This window comes from Furipterus horrens, unplaced genomic scaffold (genome assembly GCF_987537825.1).
Source record: "Furipterus horrens unplaced genomic scaffold, mFurHor1.1.pri manual_scaffold_1, whole genome shotgun sequence".
Taxonomy (NCBI): Eukaryota; Metazoa; Chordata; class Mammalia; order Chiroptera; family Furipteridae; genus Furipterus; species Furipterus horrens.
The window spans coordinates 32,263,491-32,281,857 of NW_028327171.1; the positions used below are offsets into that span (position 1 = coordinate 32,263,491).

Genomic DNA, 18,367 nt, shown 5'->3' on the forward strand with positions numbered 1-18,367 from the left:
AATAAGAGAATGTAATCTGTTCATGGGGCAGCCAGGTACATAGAAAATACACTTGAAGAAAGTACAAACAATGAAACAAAAAAAAAGTGAATATATAAATAAAAAATAAAACTGATCAAATATAATATTCAAGATATGTTATCTGAAATAAAAGATCTGATGCTACATATTGAATGAATACATTATATCCCTGGAAATACTAGTTAAAACTGATCATAGGCAAGGGGAAACTCCATTGGTAAAATTAAAAAATATGAGCTCTCATATGAAGGGAAGCTCAATCTAGCCTCATACCTCACAGCACTATTCATTATTAACATATGGTTAATCAATGCCTGTGAAATTCTTGGGAAAATATGATTAGTGTATTTTACACACAGTTAAACTGTCATTTAAGTATAACATGATGAAAAATAAACAACTACTTTTAATTTTAAAAGTTTCTGGAAATATAGTAGTTATAAAATATTTTGAAAAACCTAATAAAAGATAAATTTGAGCCACCAAGTAATAAATGAAAAATCTCTGGTAAACAGACTATTAGTGAGTATTAAATATATTTTAATTAGAGCTAAATTTAAAACAAATGTGGGGATTACGGTCAAATAATATAAGGTAAATATATAAATATTATAAATTATAATAACAATGTTGAGATTTTAGCATAACTTTGACAAGCATAAGCTGGAAGGGGAAAAAGATAGAGGAGTATAAGTATACCAATGTTATTTCTTTACTAATAGTTGTTGGATGGTAGGGATAGATCTGTGTCAAAGCATATTATTTATATATGACAACTCAATAAGTATGCTTAAATGTATAATGGTAAATGCTGGAATTTAGAATGCTCTAATAGAGAATTTAAGAATAAAAATGTAGCCAGCTATCATCAAGTATACAAAAGAAATGAGAAAAATTAGGAGAAAGTGGAATCATATTAATTCTATTATCATTCATCCTAGATGATCAATAGGTACTAAAGAAATTCATTATATTGTATAACATTGTATGCACTGTCTAAAGAACATACCTTGGATATATTAAATTATAAGACTTTTACTTAGAGAAAGACAGAGTATATACACTTTTCCCTATTTCTTCCTCCTAAAACAGTGAAAATTCTAAGAACTATATAGAAAACAAAAATAAGAGTCTCTGAAATGTGGAGAGAAGGCGGACCCACTAGGGACAGATGGGACTTATGGAACAACATGATTGTGAGTTCCCTAGGCTTCCTTTTTTTGTCTCATACACCCTGGACTACGTGTAGGAGAGCCTGAAACCCAGCAAGGCTCCTCTAGTCAAAGGCTTCTTCTAGCCAAAAGACCAGGAAAAGGCAAGCCCAGCGAGACAAAAAGCCCTTGGACAAGAATCAGTTTACCCCAGTCAAACCCTGTAAAATAAAACAGCATCCTCAACTCCAACCCAGGACACCTGAAGAATCTATTCTTCAAACTTCACCTGAATGTTATGAAGCAATTCTCCCCCTACACCAGGATGGTGTGAGAAAAGACCTAGTGGAGCTGGGACTTTCATCCCTGCCAGGCAGGAATGGGACCCACGTGGCAGTGTTAGAGCAAGCTGTGTGGAAAGCATGAACTCCCTCTCCCCCTCCCCCAGCAGATGGTAAAGAACACCACATCAAACTTCTGAATACACAAGAAGATAAAATCTTAAAAACTGCAAGAGAGAAATACATCCCCCTTATCTTAGGGGCAAAAAAAAGAAAAAAAGACTCTGAAATAAAATCAAGGTAAATAAATGGTACAGATACACCAAGCACATGTGAACAAAAATAAAGGAGTGGTCATGACATCAGTGTTAAACAATGTTCATTAGATGCACCAAGCATCTAATGGGAAGGGCACTTATAATTAAGGGTAACATTCACACTGAAGATTTAAGCGTAATCAATATGTATAAAATCAGCCCTGGCTGGTGTGACTCGGTGGATTGAGCACCAGCCTGTGAACTAAAAGGTTGAGGGTTCGATTCCAGTCACAGCACATGCCTGGGTTGTGGACTGGGTGCGAGAAACAACTGACCAATGTTTCTCTCATTCATCGATGTTTCTCTCCCTCTCTGTCTCCCTCCCTCCTGTCTCTGAAAATAAATAAATAAATTCTTTAAAAATATATATATAATTAATAACACATTATCAAGATTAATAAAGTAGAAGCCATATGCTAGAAGAAGAAATAGATTGCAAGAGTTTACAAATGGATGAAGTTATTTATGTTAGCCCATACACATATTACTGTATATACATATACATAAGAATAATCTTACAGAAACTTGAACCTCATAATGTATGTCCAATTGCAATAAACCAAACTGCACCCTAAAAAAGATACTCTATCTATTTTCCAAGTGTCCATTGGATGTTTACAAAATTGAAAAAGAAAATCAAGCAATTCTAAAAAGTATAATTTATGATATTCAATGATCACAAAGCAATAAAACAGGAACTAATAACAAAACTCCTTCTCTGGCAGGGAAGGGGAATCCCATTATGCTATATCACACTGGTATTTTGAAATATCCTTAAATAATCAATGGTTAAAAAAAAAGCAAACAAAATTACCATTTTAGGAACTTAAAAACATCAATAATGACATTTATTACCTATGAGGTAAAGCAAATTTAATTAAAGAGAGGAAAATTTATATTCCAAAATACTTATGTTAGTAAATAATAAATGATGAAAATAAGTCATCAAATAAAGAACAATAAAAAACACTTAAAGTGAAAATGAGGAATTATTAAAATAAAACATAGGGAAATATAAATTATTTAATAAGTTATGTTAAGTCAAATGACCAACAATCTAGACAAAAGTAAACTTGGATCCCTACATTACTTTATTCACCAAAATTACTTCCAAATGTATGAAGTACTTAAAATAATGAAAAAACTATGACAGTACTAGAATTACCATTACATTTTTTAAAAGCTTATTTTAAAGCCAGATATAAATCTTTACAAAAGGAAAAGGGAAAAAGAAAAAACTGTGATGTTTGGATTGAAAAGAAATTTTAAAAACCTTTAAGGTATAAAAAAAAGGTATCAAAATATAAAGAAGACGAACAAAGCACTAATTTCCTAATAAACAAATTGTTATATATCAAGGAAAGAATTCATGACACCCAATGGATCTTATGAAAATATGACAGACACCATTCCTACTGTGAGAAATCCAAAGTAAAGTTGAAATTATATATCACTTTACCTATCAGATTTTTATAATATACCATTTTGACTGAAGATTGAAAACTAAGCACATTGATAATACTTTTTGGTAAGTTTGAAGATCTCTTTGTAAGGAAATTTGATAATATCTGTCATGATCTAGAAATATGTATCATTTTATTAAGGAAATCATCTGGAACTTACTCTTCAGGTATAATATTGCATATGAATAAAGTCTTCCATAAGGATATTCATTACAGTGTTGTTTATAGTAGCAAAATATTTTAAACAACCTACCTGTCCATCGATAGTGGAGTAATAAAATAAAATATTGATAGATTCAATAAATTTAATTGCTATTACGAGCAAATGAGGCAGGTCTATTATATGCACTAATTTAGAAAAACCTAGGAAATTTTAATTTCAGAAGAAAACAAATTTTACATCATCTACATGTGAACCTCTTGTGCAAAAAAAGGTTAAAGTGTAAGGGAGATATACATATGTATGCCTTAATAGGCATGGAATATTTCTGAATCTACTCAGTCATCTACTCAATCCAACAAATATTTATTGAATGCCAATTCCTGTTTCAAATGTATGGAACATATGGATAAAATCACAATATCCCAGTTCTAATACAACTGGTATTTTTGTGGAAAAGAGACAATAAACAGGAAACATCGTTAGTAAGTTAATTAAAAGCATGTTAAAATGAAATCTATAGTAAGATGAGAAATAGAGCACGGTATGAGACTGGAGAATGCTAGCTGGGTTGAAATCGTTCATTGAAGGGTCAGGATGAGGACCATGACACAGAACAAAGATGGAAAAAATGACATTTTTAGAAGGGAACTTGGAAAACTGGGGCACAGGGATGAAATACTTTTTTCCGTAATACATCTTTATGTAATGTTTGAAATATTTATCGGGTAATTACATGAACATTTTTAAAAAGCAATAAAGTTATATAAACAATTGTGTGTAAACATTGCTCTAAAATTTAGACCTGTGGAATCATTTCCAAGTCCCCATCACTTTTCCAATTACATTTTCGTCTTAAGCTTTACCTTAAAAGTCCTATATTTTCACAGTGGATACCAGTTTCAGCAATGCCTTTCAACTTTCAGGTTGAAAGACAAACAGTCCTCCTGGAGGATGAGGTTATTCTAAATGGGTCAAAGGGAAACAAATAAAAGTTTATTTTAATAGTAAAGGACTTGGTGTCATTGATTTTATTTAATTTGCTTTAAAGGCAAAAACTAAAAAGGAGTAATTGACAGTTAAAGTAACCCATCACATATGTGATGATAATCTAACCATTTGTTGTACAACTAAAATTATTACTTAAATAAACAAAACTAAAACCCTTTCTTTTATGACTAAAATAAAGCACACCTGTTTAGTCCAATAAAATCAAAGAAATAAATATCCTAGAGATAGAATTCAAGTAGGTGCTCTGTTATGTGTTAACCAAATGATTTTGGGTGAGTAATGACTCTCCTGCTAATTGGAATAGAAAGAATGGTTGATGAGAAGTCAGAAGTTTTGGACTGGAGTCTTGATTTTTATCTCTGTTGGCTGCTTAAGCTTGAGCAAGACCTAAGTCTCTGAGCATCAGTTTTCTCAAGTATCAAATAAAAATACTGTACCCACATCAGAGGGATATTATATTTGTGAGTATTAAATAAGATAATTCATGTGGAAAATATCATTATGTAAAAATACTATAAACTGGAAGGTATAAATGGCAGGCCTTTGGCCAAATCTAACCACAAATGTGTTTGAATTGGCTGACATGGCCTTGGCTCCCACAGTGCTGTAAAGCAATTTTAATTAGTTGCCAATGTTCAAAGATTGGATGAATTTTATAAAATATGGATTTTAAGTTTTCCTTAAAAAATTATATTAGCTGGCTATATTGGGCCCATATTCTTTTTGGCAAAAACCAACTAAATGTGAGTGGTGGTTAGTCTCTCCTTAGAGAACCTCTTCTCTTCAGTTGGTGGCACTTTTCGCATTTGTCATTCAGTTACTTGGCCCCTGGCAAAGAAGGTTCAGTTTTCCTTCTGCCTGGTCAGCTTCACTCCCTTCCATCTTAACTCCTCTTGGCAGTGCATTTCTGTTGGTGCCTCCCACCATTGTATGCTGAAGTGTTTTTCCTATTTCAGTACAAAGACATTAATCAACGGCTCATCTATCTTCTTTATCATTTATGAGACTAAATATATAAAGGCTTCATGTGATAATCTGGGACGATTGACCTCTGCTTGTTCACTAGGGAATCACATAATTATGAGCTCAATAAATATTTACGGAGGAATGAAAACATGAATGAATGACAGTGATGTGCTTACTACCTGAAGGATGCATATGAGTATTTGTTTTAATTTTGAACATTTTTGTACTCTTTTGCTGCATAGATACAATTACTCTATCTGAAGCAGAGAAAAATGTTTACTCCTGTGAAATTTGTATTCACTTTGATATGTTTTATTTTTAATAAAGGGTATTCCCAGACATGGTATCGCCCAAATTGTCAGTTAAAATGTACCTGTAAAAATGGTGGCCTTTGCAATCCTGTGGATGGAAGCTGTAACTGTGGCCTTGGATAGACAGGAAATCATTGCGAAAAAGGCAAGTTGATGACTATCTTCTTTCATTCAATAAAAATCTAGCGCATAATACCATTGGTTGATAAATATAGGAGGGGCCCTCCACTAGAATATTTTCCAATAAGTTCACACAAGCGATTTGCAATTATGATTGCATTTCCAATAAAAAGCACTATGTTAATACTGTTGGACTTTTTTTTTACCTTGTTACCAGGATACCACATGAAGACTCTTAAAACCCTTAATTGGAGTAGTCTTCTTGTAAAAGAGCTCCTCTAAGACCCAAAGGCACACTCTCTAGTCAGTTTGGAAGCATGAAGCCTCTGTTTAGCAGCTCTGCTGAACCTTGAGTTTCTTGGCCTGAGGCTCAAGAGCTTTAACTGCCTTTGAGGTGTTGAGGCAGGCAGTGTGGAGGACACAGGTCCCTGGGCAGAGCCCATTCACATTAAGAGTGGGCCCAGCTGCAGGGGATGAAGAGGAGGACTCTGGGAACAAATGTCTCCACACTTTATCTCATCAGAAAAAAACATAATACACACATACACACACACAAGGGGGACCCTCATATGTATTTATTTTTACATGTTCAACCTTCAGTCACCTTCAAAGTACTCTCCATTTGATGTAATACACCTATCAAGATGTTCTTCCCACTGCTCAAAACAGTTTTTGAAACTAAAAAGCAGTTTTAATGCCTTTTAGTGCTTCTGCCATTTTTTGTTTCACCTCTTCCACATCTGTAAAATGTTTCCCTTTGAGAACTTTCCTCATCCAGGGAAACAAACAAACAAACAAACAAAAAAAATGCTTGGGGTGAGACTGGGTGAATAGGGAGGGTGGGCCACAGGGGTCATGCCACTTTTGTCAAAAACTGCTAAACACTCGGCCAGTGTGGGCATGGGCACTCATAAATCACCAACCATGCCATGGGCAAATGTGTTGAAAGAGTCTTCAAAAAAATTCACTGAAGGCAAATGCAGCCTCTCACAGGAATGCCAGCTGGTACACTGATACAGAGGGATTCTTAGAACACTCACCTAGCAGAGAAGCCCGTACTACAAGGGTCTGCCCTCCCGAAGATAATTCCAGTTTCTTTCTTTGGATTAGATAGATAGATAGATAGATAGATAGATAGATAGATGGATGGATAAGGATAAATATTGATAGTTCTAATTTTCTTTTCAAACCACAGTTAATTAAACTGAGCAGCACTGGACAGCATGCGCCCTAGTTAGAGCACACTTTTCTAGGAGATGATTTTATGTTTTGGCAGAATAAAGAGAAAGGTCTCTGAGAGTGAGGCAGAGTGTGGGTGAGAATACTTCTATGAGGGTACATTTGGGGCACCTTGAGTAAAAAAATGACAGTAACTTTTTACCTAGATGGTTTCTGCTATGGGGCCGTGGCTCTTCAGACCGGTGGTCCTGATGCACCATCACAATGGGTATGGTACCCACTCTCCTTCACTAAGAGTTAACCGTCGTGAAACTTGGCAGTGTGGCATACAGGAAAGCACCTTGCAGTGGGAATGGACAGACCATATGCCACCTCTGCTTGGCTCATGCAATGCTCTGTGCCTGTGGGAAGTTCACAGCTTCTCTGTGATTTGGTTTTTTCCATATATGTTTGATACTGATAGGGCTAGCCACCCTTCACTGCTCTTCTTTTCAAGGATTTTCTGGCACTATTCTTGTTTATTTGTCTTACCAAATGAACTTTATAATAAAGTTATCTAGATGAAAAAAAAATTAGGCATTTTTTTGCTGTGTGTTGTCCTCTGTGTTTACTTTCAGGGAAAATTACCGTGTTTATAATATTAACTCATCCAGTGCAAGAACAGACATGGTCTATTATTCAATTTGTTCAAGATTTTTGTTCCTGATTATGTTAAATCTGGATTTTAATAGTTATAGTAAGATATAGCTATTAATTTTCTAATTTGTTCAATGTGTTCACTGAATTTTTAAGTGAATTTATTTTCCAAATGTCTTTTGTGCATCTATGTAATTAATAATACAAATTTTCTCTTTAAGCTGATAATTATGGTGGATTTATTAATGAATTTTCTAACATTAAATGACCCTATATTCTTGGAATAAATACTATATAGACATGATATATTATTTTATAATATGATGTTGGTTTCTGTGTACTTATCTTTTTTTATGAATTTGGGATCAATATTCATATGTGAAATCGAGCTTTTTAATGTATTTTTGTCAGATTTTGGAATTGATGCTCTACTCAATAAAATGTGTTTGAAAGTTTCCTTCCTTTTAATGTTCCAGACTAGTGTAAATAGTAAGGTGATAATCTGATCTTGTGAAGGTTTCTAAAATTTCTCTGTGAAACCTAGGTCTTATGGGATTTTTTTTTAATTCAGAAACTATTTTCCTATTTCCTTTATTTTTTTATTATAATTATCCTGTCTAGGTTTTCTGCCTCAAATTAGAATAATTTTGGTAAATTGTCGTCTATAACTTCTCCATTTCATTTAGGTTTTTATATTTATTTGTATTGTACATCTTATATTTATTTCTTTTGGTGAACATTCCAAATATTTTTTTAAAATCTGTATATTTGTGCTTTCTCTCTTTTACCTTGATTGGGTTAGCTAATGATTTATCTGCCTTTTATTTTTTCATAAATTCTACTGTTTTGTTTTTTTTTTCCTTGATTTCAAATTCATTACAATTCAATTGTCTTTAGTAGAACTAAAATAGGCTGGCTTATTTTTCAGAATGTTCCCTTGGATATTATGGCCCTGGCTGCAGTCTTTACTGCACATGTCAGAAGAATGGAGTTTGCAAAAGGTTCTCTGGAAGCTGTGAGTGTCTTCAAGGTTTCTATGGAAGAGATTGTGAACATGGTAAACAGAGAAGATGAACGGGCATATTATGGTGTTGATAAATTTTAAGCTTTAAAATTTATATTTTAAATAATAAAACTAATACATTCACATTATATCAAAATAGATAAACTATTAAGACTTTAATGTATATTCTTATGATGATTTTATAGCACTAATTTAAGTTCTAGATGCTATGATTAAGTAATTGGACTTGTGTACTCTTTTTTGGAGCAATTGTTTAACAAAACAATTATATGGTTCTATAATGATCTGGGGCAAACACAGGCAGACACATCCTAAGGAGTGAGCTACTGTCTTTTTGAACAAAATCGTTCTAGTTTCTTATATAAAGTATAAACAAGGAAGCTTCCTTTTTAATGTTAATCTAGACTTAACTCTGAAAGATCTTCCAGTTCTCTTTAAACACATTTATTTGCATGGCTTCTTAGTTCGGACTCAATATTTTCACCTACGATTAGGAAAAAGAAGAATTATACAGTGATTTATCTTAGATGCCAGGGAGATTTGGTGGAAACACAGTTAAGATATTAAGATGTGAGAGCCTAGGCTCTAGAGTTAGTTATATATGGCCTAGCTCTGCCTTATAAAAGATATGTACACTATTAACTTCAAGTTTTGGCTTTATCATCTGTAGAATGGGAATAATAATAACACCTACCATAAGAGGTTGTCATGAGGGTTAATTAAAAAGATCTGTGTAAGCATTTGTATTAAGGCACATGGGAAAAGCCTCTGAAGTGATAATAACATGTTTGAAATTATTTCCATGTTTTCCAACTTATTTTTATTATTTGACAAACATATTTCATGGGAACAAATTTTACTAAGTCTTCTGATGTTTAGAACTCTTGCCACCTATTCTGAAGTGTCTTGGATCAGGGAGTGTGGAAACAAACACCTTGTGGTTTTTATTTGTTTCGTTTTCAAAATTAGAATAAGAAATATAAGAGAAAAAATATCTATTCAAGGCCCATTAATGTCATACTACATAGATTTTACATTCCACATACCCTACATATAGTGGGCATCAAGGAAGATTTTGAGTAGAGAAGACATATTACTCTAGTGACATGAATCCGTAAAGTGGGAACATCATAGATCATTAGGAAAAGGAGTCATCATTTGCATCCATGTGGAAGGCTCTAGTGATAGGGTAGGATTTCAAAAATCTGGACTGGGTTATAAATAGAAAGGAATGAACAGAATATTTTCGGAAGAACAATGGACTGTATTGGACAGTTAATTTGGACATGAAGATGAGGAAAATGAAGGAACCAAAGATAGCTCCAAAGTTCCAAGCCAGAAAACCTGGAAGAATGACAGTATCTGAAGAAATCAAATAGTTAATTAAGCAAGGCAACCTTTATGAGTTCCACTTTATGTATTATTAAAATAAGGGAAACAAAGGAGATTGAATTTTTCTAGGTATTCTCAACGACAATTATACAAGAACAAACAGAAGAAACCCTGCATTGGATCTTTTTGTGTTAATCACTTTATAAGAGTTATAAGATCAAAAAATGGAAGAGTTTGTACTATACAAACTAGTTCATTTATCTCCTTTTGGTTTTACCTCATTTTTCTGCTCCCTGAATGTGAGTTGTTTTTCTAATGTTGAATCTGTCCTGAGTAACTCTCTGCGTGGTAGAGAAGTGCCGTACATTATGAAGCCTAAGCAAATCTAGCTCTAGGTGCTTGGAAAGGCGGGAGGGTGACAGAGAGAAGGAGAGGGACAGACAAGAGAGAGACAGAGAGAGACAGAGAAAGCGAAAAATTGAAGAGTTGAGGAAACTTCATCCCTCTCCCATTCTCATTGGTGAGTAGTGAGCACAGCCTTAGAGAAAACTCAAACTCAAGATAGGAAATGGAATATTTGTCTGCAGTCAAGCTTAGCTCTGACACTCCGTGTGATCATCTCCCTGGGCAGGTGAAAACGGTGGCATTCAGGCAAATGAATTTGCTGACGTTTACATTGTGTAAATGTAAAGCAATTATTTCTTTTGATGTTTATCCACAAAAATATTTATCTTCTCCAACGATTGAAGAAAAACAAGTTATATTGCACTTACTAAGAAACAATTCTACTTTATGGGACATCTATGGAAATATTTTAAAGATTAAATTTCAGTCACTTTATAATTTAACTTCTTTATATGATGTTAATCTACTGTATATACATCATGTTCTGTCTTTTATTCCTTTTTTCCTTCCTGCCACCCCTCCCCCTTATACCCACCTCTATTATTCATTCGTGAAACCTCCAATATCAAGAACTATATAAATCACCTTCCACAGATAGTCTCTTATTTATTTAAATAATTTTATCTAAAATATTCTTACCAATTTAATCTCATGAAAATTTTGAAAACATTGTTCTTTTATGTGTTTAGGGTAGTAGAGGGTTTTAGTGAAGTCCTTGCCAGACCATAGCACATCATAACAAATGAATTTTGTCTACTTGAAGATATTTTAATTTTTTATAGATTCTTCTAGATTACTTGCAGAAATGGCATTAATAATAATCACTTATCTGTATGACTAAACTGTTGTCATTATGTTTCTACACCTTTTTTTTCCTTGTATTCTAACTCTATGCTCTCATCTCCTTCTTTGGTCCTAAAAAACAAATGACTTAGAGCATATCCTTTAATTTTTCCTGTATTTCTTCTGAAAGCCAAAACAGCATTTTGCCATTTTTACTTTCCAGCATGCCTTCCTGCGTGTTATGGTTTGAGTTGTGCTCGCATCTGTGCCTGCGAGAGTGGAGCCAGCGGTGACACAAGGAGTGGATGGTGCGTTTGCCCAGCAGGGTTCCGTGGAAACCAGTGTGAACAAGGTATAGCCAGCGCATTTTTACGCTCATGAATGGAGGAATTCTGTGGCACTGTGAGGTCTTCCCATCTGAGGGCAAACATAAACCCAAATCAAAAACATGGAATAATCACCTAAGCTTCTGACCTGGATGCTAAAGTGACAGGAATTTGCTCTATAGCCAATATAATGTGTCCTCATTCTGTTGCTGATTGTACAGAAATTTTAGTCTTCTCTAAATGAAATTGTTTAATATCTCAAAGCACCAATAAAGCTGAATGAGAAATATGTTATTACATGTTTTCAAAAATATGTATTGGGTTCAAAGTCATTAAAATAGATACTAGGGTTGTATGAAAAAATATTTAAAGATATGAATTATGCATTTATTAGTAGAAAGTAATGGTAGTCATGAATGGGGATGAAGAAATAGAGGTGAGAACTTGGGTCACTTAGTTTAAAGTGGAATATTAGAAGGTTCTAAGAGATTGATCGAATCAATGCCAGACTATGTAGTTCTCAGAGAACAATTCAAAATCTATTTTAGTCTGTATTATATATATTCTTATGCATATGATCACAACAATCATTATGATTATAATAATATAATAATAGTGGTAATTTGACTTAATGTGAATCAAAGTTATTGCCTTTAAAAATTATTCATAGGTTAGTTCCACATCATATCCTCATGTGTCACTAGAGCTATATATACAGTATCTTTTGTTCACCCTTGATTCACTTATTTATTTATTATTTAGTGTTATATTCTGGAAATATAGTAGATATTAAAGTCTTCTAAAGAAGTAGCAGACAAATAAATAACATTTTAAGGAAAAATATTAAAAGTAGTACTCTTAGCCAGTAGAATCAATCTCCTTCCTTAAGTTTGTATCTTCAAAAAGCTTACATACATTCTAACAGGTACAAACTAGTGTCAAAGTAAGTCAATTCTAAGACCTGAGTGTGAAATTATCTTTTAAATGAAGCTCTTTTCTGAGAGTTCCAAAACTTTCTTCTTCTAACCAACAAATCTACTTTTATCATCCCGCTTGTCTATTTCGGGCTCCATCTTGAGGAAATTCTGTCTTTAATCCCAATTTATGTACATCAGTGGAAGTTCAAGGGCTTAGTTTTTCAGCATATCTCTTTCCTTGGTAGAGTGTTCACCTGGAACGTTTGGAGACATTTGCCATCATCTTTGTGATTGTGAAAGCAAAATCTTCTGTCACCCAGTAAGTGGAAAATGCCTTGTTGTGAAGCTGGTATGAACCAAATATTTTGTGATGTCCCCCTGACTCATGAGTTATACAGAGACCTCTAGGCATTTTTATATTAAAAATATTACTCAATTAAAGAACACCACACTACCACTGCTTGTCACCTTGCCTTAGTATGAGTAATCAAAGTATGTAGCACAAAGATTTTTGGATTCTTAAGATTAGGTTCAACTCCTATGATTCTAGAAATAAGTGGGTTTTATCCTCTATGATTTACTCTATCAAAGTAACTCTTTTATCAGACATATTTCTTATGTTATAGGGGGAATACCTGCGATGGTGATTGGCATGGTAGTATGTCATATGCATAGTGCTAACGTTAGAGGCAAGAAGTTTTTTCATAATAGGTGTATAAGTTGATCATATTGGAATCGAGAGTATGAGGCTCAGATTCATAGAAAGGAGATGATAAGTAATAGGGTCTTGATTATGAAGCTAAGCGTATCTAGTTCTGGGGTGGTGGGTGGTTTCAGGCCCCTAGAAAAAGGATAGTAGTTAGAACATTTATTCTAATAATGTTGGCATACTCTGCTAGGAAGAAAAGGGCAAATGGGCCCCCTGCATGCTCTACATTAAATCTGGAGACTAACTCTGATTCTCCTTCTGTCAGGTCGAATGGAGCTCAGTTGGTTTTGGCTAGAGTGTAGATGAATCATATTATTGCTAATGGTCATGATGGTAAGACTAGTCATGTGTATTGTTGAGTAGGAATTAAGGTTGATAGTGCGTATGATCCATTTACTAATAATATTGATTGGAGAATAATTGCTAGTGTGACTTCATAAGAAATTGTTTGTGCTATGGCTCGTAGGGCTCTGATTAAGGCATATTTTGAATTGGAGGCTCATCCTGATCATAAGATAGAGTATACTGCTAGGCTGGATATAGCTAGTATAAATAGGATGCCTAGGTTTATGTTGATAAGGGGTTGAGGTATAGGTAGTGGGTTCATATGGTTAGGGCTAGTATTAGGGCTAAGATTGGGGCTATAATAAATATTGTGATGGATGATGTTGTAGGTCGTAGGGGTTCTTTAGTAAATAGTTTTACTGCATCGGCGATTGGTTGGAGTAGGCCTCATGGTCCTACGATGTTAGGGCCTTTACGTAATTGTATATAACCTAATACTTTTTGTTCAGTTAAGGTTAGGAAAGCTACAGCTACTAGTACTGGAATAATTATTAGTAGTAAGTTGATGAAGAACATGCTGTTAGAGAGAGGAGTTGAACCTCTGATTATAAAGGTTTAAGTTTTATGTAGTTACTGGGCTCTGCCACTCTAACAAACCCTGATCTAGGGTGGGTTGTATTTTATGCTCTGGATTTATACTATATCATCTGTTAGTCTTGAGGGCACCCAAAACTAGCACTAGAACTGACAGAGGACACCTTGAAGGTAACTCAGGGTGATACAAGTAAACACCCTGATCACAAAACGATTCAGGAAAAATCACTAGAATTAAGGCACAGTCCAGGTACTAGTCTTGAGAGCCAAGTTGCCAGCTATTCTTTGGAAATTGAGATTTATACTTTTTATTTCCCTTTCCACTCAAAGTAAGAAAGGCCTAGAATGTAAAATCCTAAACTTTAGGGATGTCTTAAGAAGAGGAGAAAGTAAATTGAGTGGATCATTGACTCATCACTTTCTATTTAAACTTAATGGATGCTTACTAGATGAAAAGGTTTCATATATTTCATAGTTGCCCTGAAGTTGACCTGCAGAAGATGATGAGTCAAAGTAGAGCATTTCATCTCAGAATTTTCTTTTCTCATCTGTCAAAAAGAAGGGTTGAGGCTACATATTTCTAAGATCATTTCCAGCATCAATCTAGGATTCTATAACCTGGGAACTCAATAAATGCTGAGGCAGATGAGGGAGCTGAGGCACAGAAGAGTAGAAAGAGTCAGAACCAAGATTTGACCCCAGGCGGTCTGATATTGGCCCTTAGGTGATGATGCTATTAGTAGACAATACTGTATGAGTGGATGTTTGTTTGTAGTTCAATATAATGAGCTTCCATGGGCTCATGAAGAGATCTATATTCTTCCCTATCCCTTCTTCCCTTTTTAATAGCCTTTTAAAATATGGCCAATGGATTATGAATATCAAGTTTGGAATCCTTTGGGATCTTCCAACTCAGAAGCTTACTGATGCTGACATTTCTTTTTTTGCAAAGCTGCTTTATTTAGAGCTCTAACCTTGCGTTCCACTGCACTACAAGCTTCTTTAGAGTGGGATCCATGTTTACTTATCTTTTATCACAAAGAGCTTAGAACAAGGTCTAGCATATGATAGTCTTCAGTAAATTTTTCTTGAAGACATTCTTCCTGAACCTTGTCATAGCTAAACTAAATCCAACAGAATAAACATCAGCATGACATCTGGTGAAGCCACTGTATACGTGTCACTAATAAAGTGCTCACTGAAGGCAGAATGCTTATAGTATTTGTGGTTTCATCTAAATACTGAAGGAAGCAAACCACTAATGTTTATTGAATGCATATCATATGCCAGACATTTTAATGTATAGTAGGTGCCTTTACTATCATCGCTATTCCTCCTTTGTAGATGAGGGAGCTGCAGCACAAAAAGTTTAAGTAACTTGTCCAAGGTTACACAGCTAGTAAATGGCAGATTGGGGATTTGACACAGGCAATTTGGGTCCAGAGCCAGACTTTTAACATCCCCACTATACTGTCTCTCAAGGGAAAGAAAGGAGCAGGAACTGCTTTTGTTGTCTTTCTGCATTGTCCAATATATATTGTCTATTAACCACAACTTGGTATTTAATTTATAGTTAGTTTAACTTAAAATCCACCTCCTCAGTCACACATGATGTTTCAAGTGTTTAGTGACCACACACGGTTAGCGGCTACAGTATTATACAGCACACAGTATACAATGTTTTTGTCATTGCAGAAAATTCTGTTGGATAACACTCAGCAGTGGCTTAAAACTAGCCACTCAACTAAGAGAGCTTATGGCCAGGATGGAAATGAAAGCCTCACTCTATGAACTTTCTATTGACTAAAATCTCATATTGCGGTCTTTTATCCACAGAAAAATTGCCACATTACAGTGGAACATATGTATTAACATGCCCATTCTCACTGGGCACCTCTAGGCTCTGCTTGTCATGAGCTCTTTGGGGTACCCACAACGTACACAGATGTACTACAAGGCCTTTTATTTGCATTTTTATTTTCAATTAGGCACAGTTCATCTGCGATATTAACTGTGAGCAGCTGTGTCTATGCAGGCACTATAAAGATAAAAGGCCTCATTTTAATTTGAACTCTGGTAAAGGACCTATTAAACAGCCATAATGTTAATTCATAAAAGAATGTAGCAGCTTTTTATTGGATTATTTCCCCACCCCCTTGGTAAATTAACATTTGCAGACATTCAAACAGATGTCTTAAATACACATCGTTATTAACATGAAAATGTGGTATTTTTATAAATTAAAATCAGATTCTGAACAGCTCAGGAAAGATCCTGACTCATAAGTCTTTTTTCAAACAAGAAAACTAGGTCTTACCACCAAACTAAGTAATTCTACACACTGGGCAGAGGTGGATGTGTTAGGTTAGGATTTTTTTTTTTAAATTTTTGATTAAGTTTGATGATGTAAAGATTCCTTTCCAAGCAGCATTTGCATCACTCCAAAGCTCCTTTTCTCTGCCTGTTGTTCCTTCACCTAGGTAGGGATTGAATTACTCTTTGTTAATTGCAAGTTGATTAATGAGTTCCCATTCATCTCATATTAAACATCTAAGTAGTTAATTAAGGCAAGAGGGCCAGACCGTATCTTAGCCTGCCTTCATTATCAAGGAGCAATAAACAAACAAGCAAACAAACAAAACAAACAAACATGCAAGTACTAATGGAGGAAGTACTTAGGGTGTCTCTTCAACCTGGCCAATAGGATTTTGAGGCAACAAAAAAATTAACAAATTAAGATCACAGACTCAGAATCCACTCTAGTACCTGTATCCTCAGATTTATACATATCGATATTTCTAAATTTCCCACTTTCCAGCTTTCTAGTTCCTTATTTGGGCTTTAATTTACATATGTTTTTATGGTATATCTTTCCACATAGTAGTGCAGACTGAGGAATAAGCACTACATTCGAATGTAGAACTCCATCCCTGCATTTGCCAGGGATGTAGCATTTGAGAAGGTACCCTAAGCCATACCAAACCTCAGTTTCCCTCTACAATGAGAGAGTGTACCACACTGTCGTGCCTACCACACAGGTTTGCTAGAACCAACTGATTTAAAGTATTAGGAACACACTTTGTAAACTGTTTAGAGCTAGGTGGCTCATTATTGCAAAGTTTTCTTAAATGTTGGTAGTCATTTGAGCTATTTCCCAGTCTAATCTTACTGATTCTGACCCCATTTTCTGTTTCCGTGGGCTGGGCCGGGCTTTCTCCCTATCCTCACAGTCCTTCAGAAACAGAATCTATTCAGTATGATAATTCTCTGCTAGAAATCAGACACAGACCAAATGTTCAGGCTTCAGTGTGATACCTGAGGGTACCATTTGTCCACATTAAGTTATTTTGATAAAGCTAACATTTTTTATCCCCTCCTTTCACTTCTCTACTGATTGCAATCCCAATGCAATGCAAGGTAAAGATAATTACATGCCTTGCATGCATATAGCAGAATTTTACACAAGTAGGTACACAGGGGATCTCTGACAATTTTTGACACATTTGAAGAGGTAAAAGAGTTGAATGTAAAGCCATTTCATTTTCAGCAACATAAGCACAAATAATCATATTTTCAACCTAAAGACAAATCTCATATATTGTATATGCTGGGTGAGTGTTGCCTTTTTCCGACCTCAGGACAACTAATCCATTTCCTCCCTGCCTCGAGTCTCTCACAATGCTATTGCTATAAGCTTTATTGAATAACCGAATTCTGAGAGGGCACTTTAAAAATATAAGTTGCTGTCCATTGCTGTCCTGTCTTCTCCTCTTTTCAATTTCATCACTAACTTCCTTGACATTCCCCAGCCTCTTCCTGTTTTCCATTAAAGACCTGACTTTTAATATATAGCTTTCTAACATGAGAAAAGGATATCACATGGTTAACCAGAATTCTTTACAAATCTATCATTATCTTTTTCAATCCCAAGAAATAGAAGGAAAAATACTGTGTGACAGAAAAGCATATTTGAATTGTCTTTGTTTTTATTTTCTCTCTCACAGAACGCACGTCAGGCCAGTATGGACCTGACTGCGCTCTGACGCGCCAATGTGTCCACGGAGTTTGCTGTAACCCGCTCAACGGAAGCTGCACTTGCCCCTCCAAGAGAGTAGGTCCAACCTGTGAGGAAAATGTTTTGGACGATCCTCAATAACCGAATGCTAGCAGCTTTTCAGTGGGTGGACAGAATTTCACCAAGGTTCATCATGGTTTATCATCTTGACTTTGGCAGAGAAATGTACTTTCTCAACCATCTCAGGCCAGCCTGGCCTGTTCCGGGGTGAAAAACAGGACGTCTCCACTTCACGGCCTCTAAGCTTACGTTCCATTCTCTAGCCTACCTTCCCCAAATTTCTTTTGCTGAAGAACATGCC

General features: G+C 35.0%; 1 pseudogene; it reads left to right on the forward strand.

The window, feature by feature from the left end:
* LOC150020843 (uncharacterized) overlaps window positions 1–18,147 on the forward strand; it is a 557,669-nt pseudogene extending 539,522 nt beyond the window's left edge.
* The last annotated feature ends 220 nt before the right edge of the window (window positions 18,148–18,367 follow it).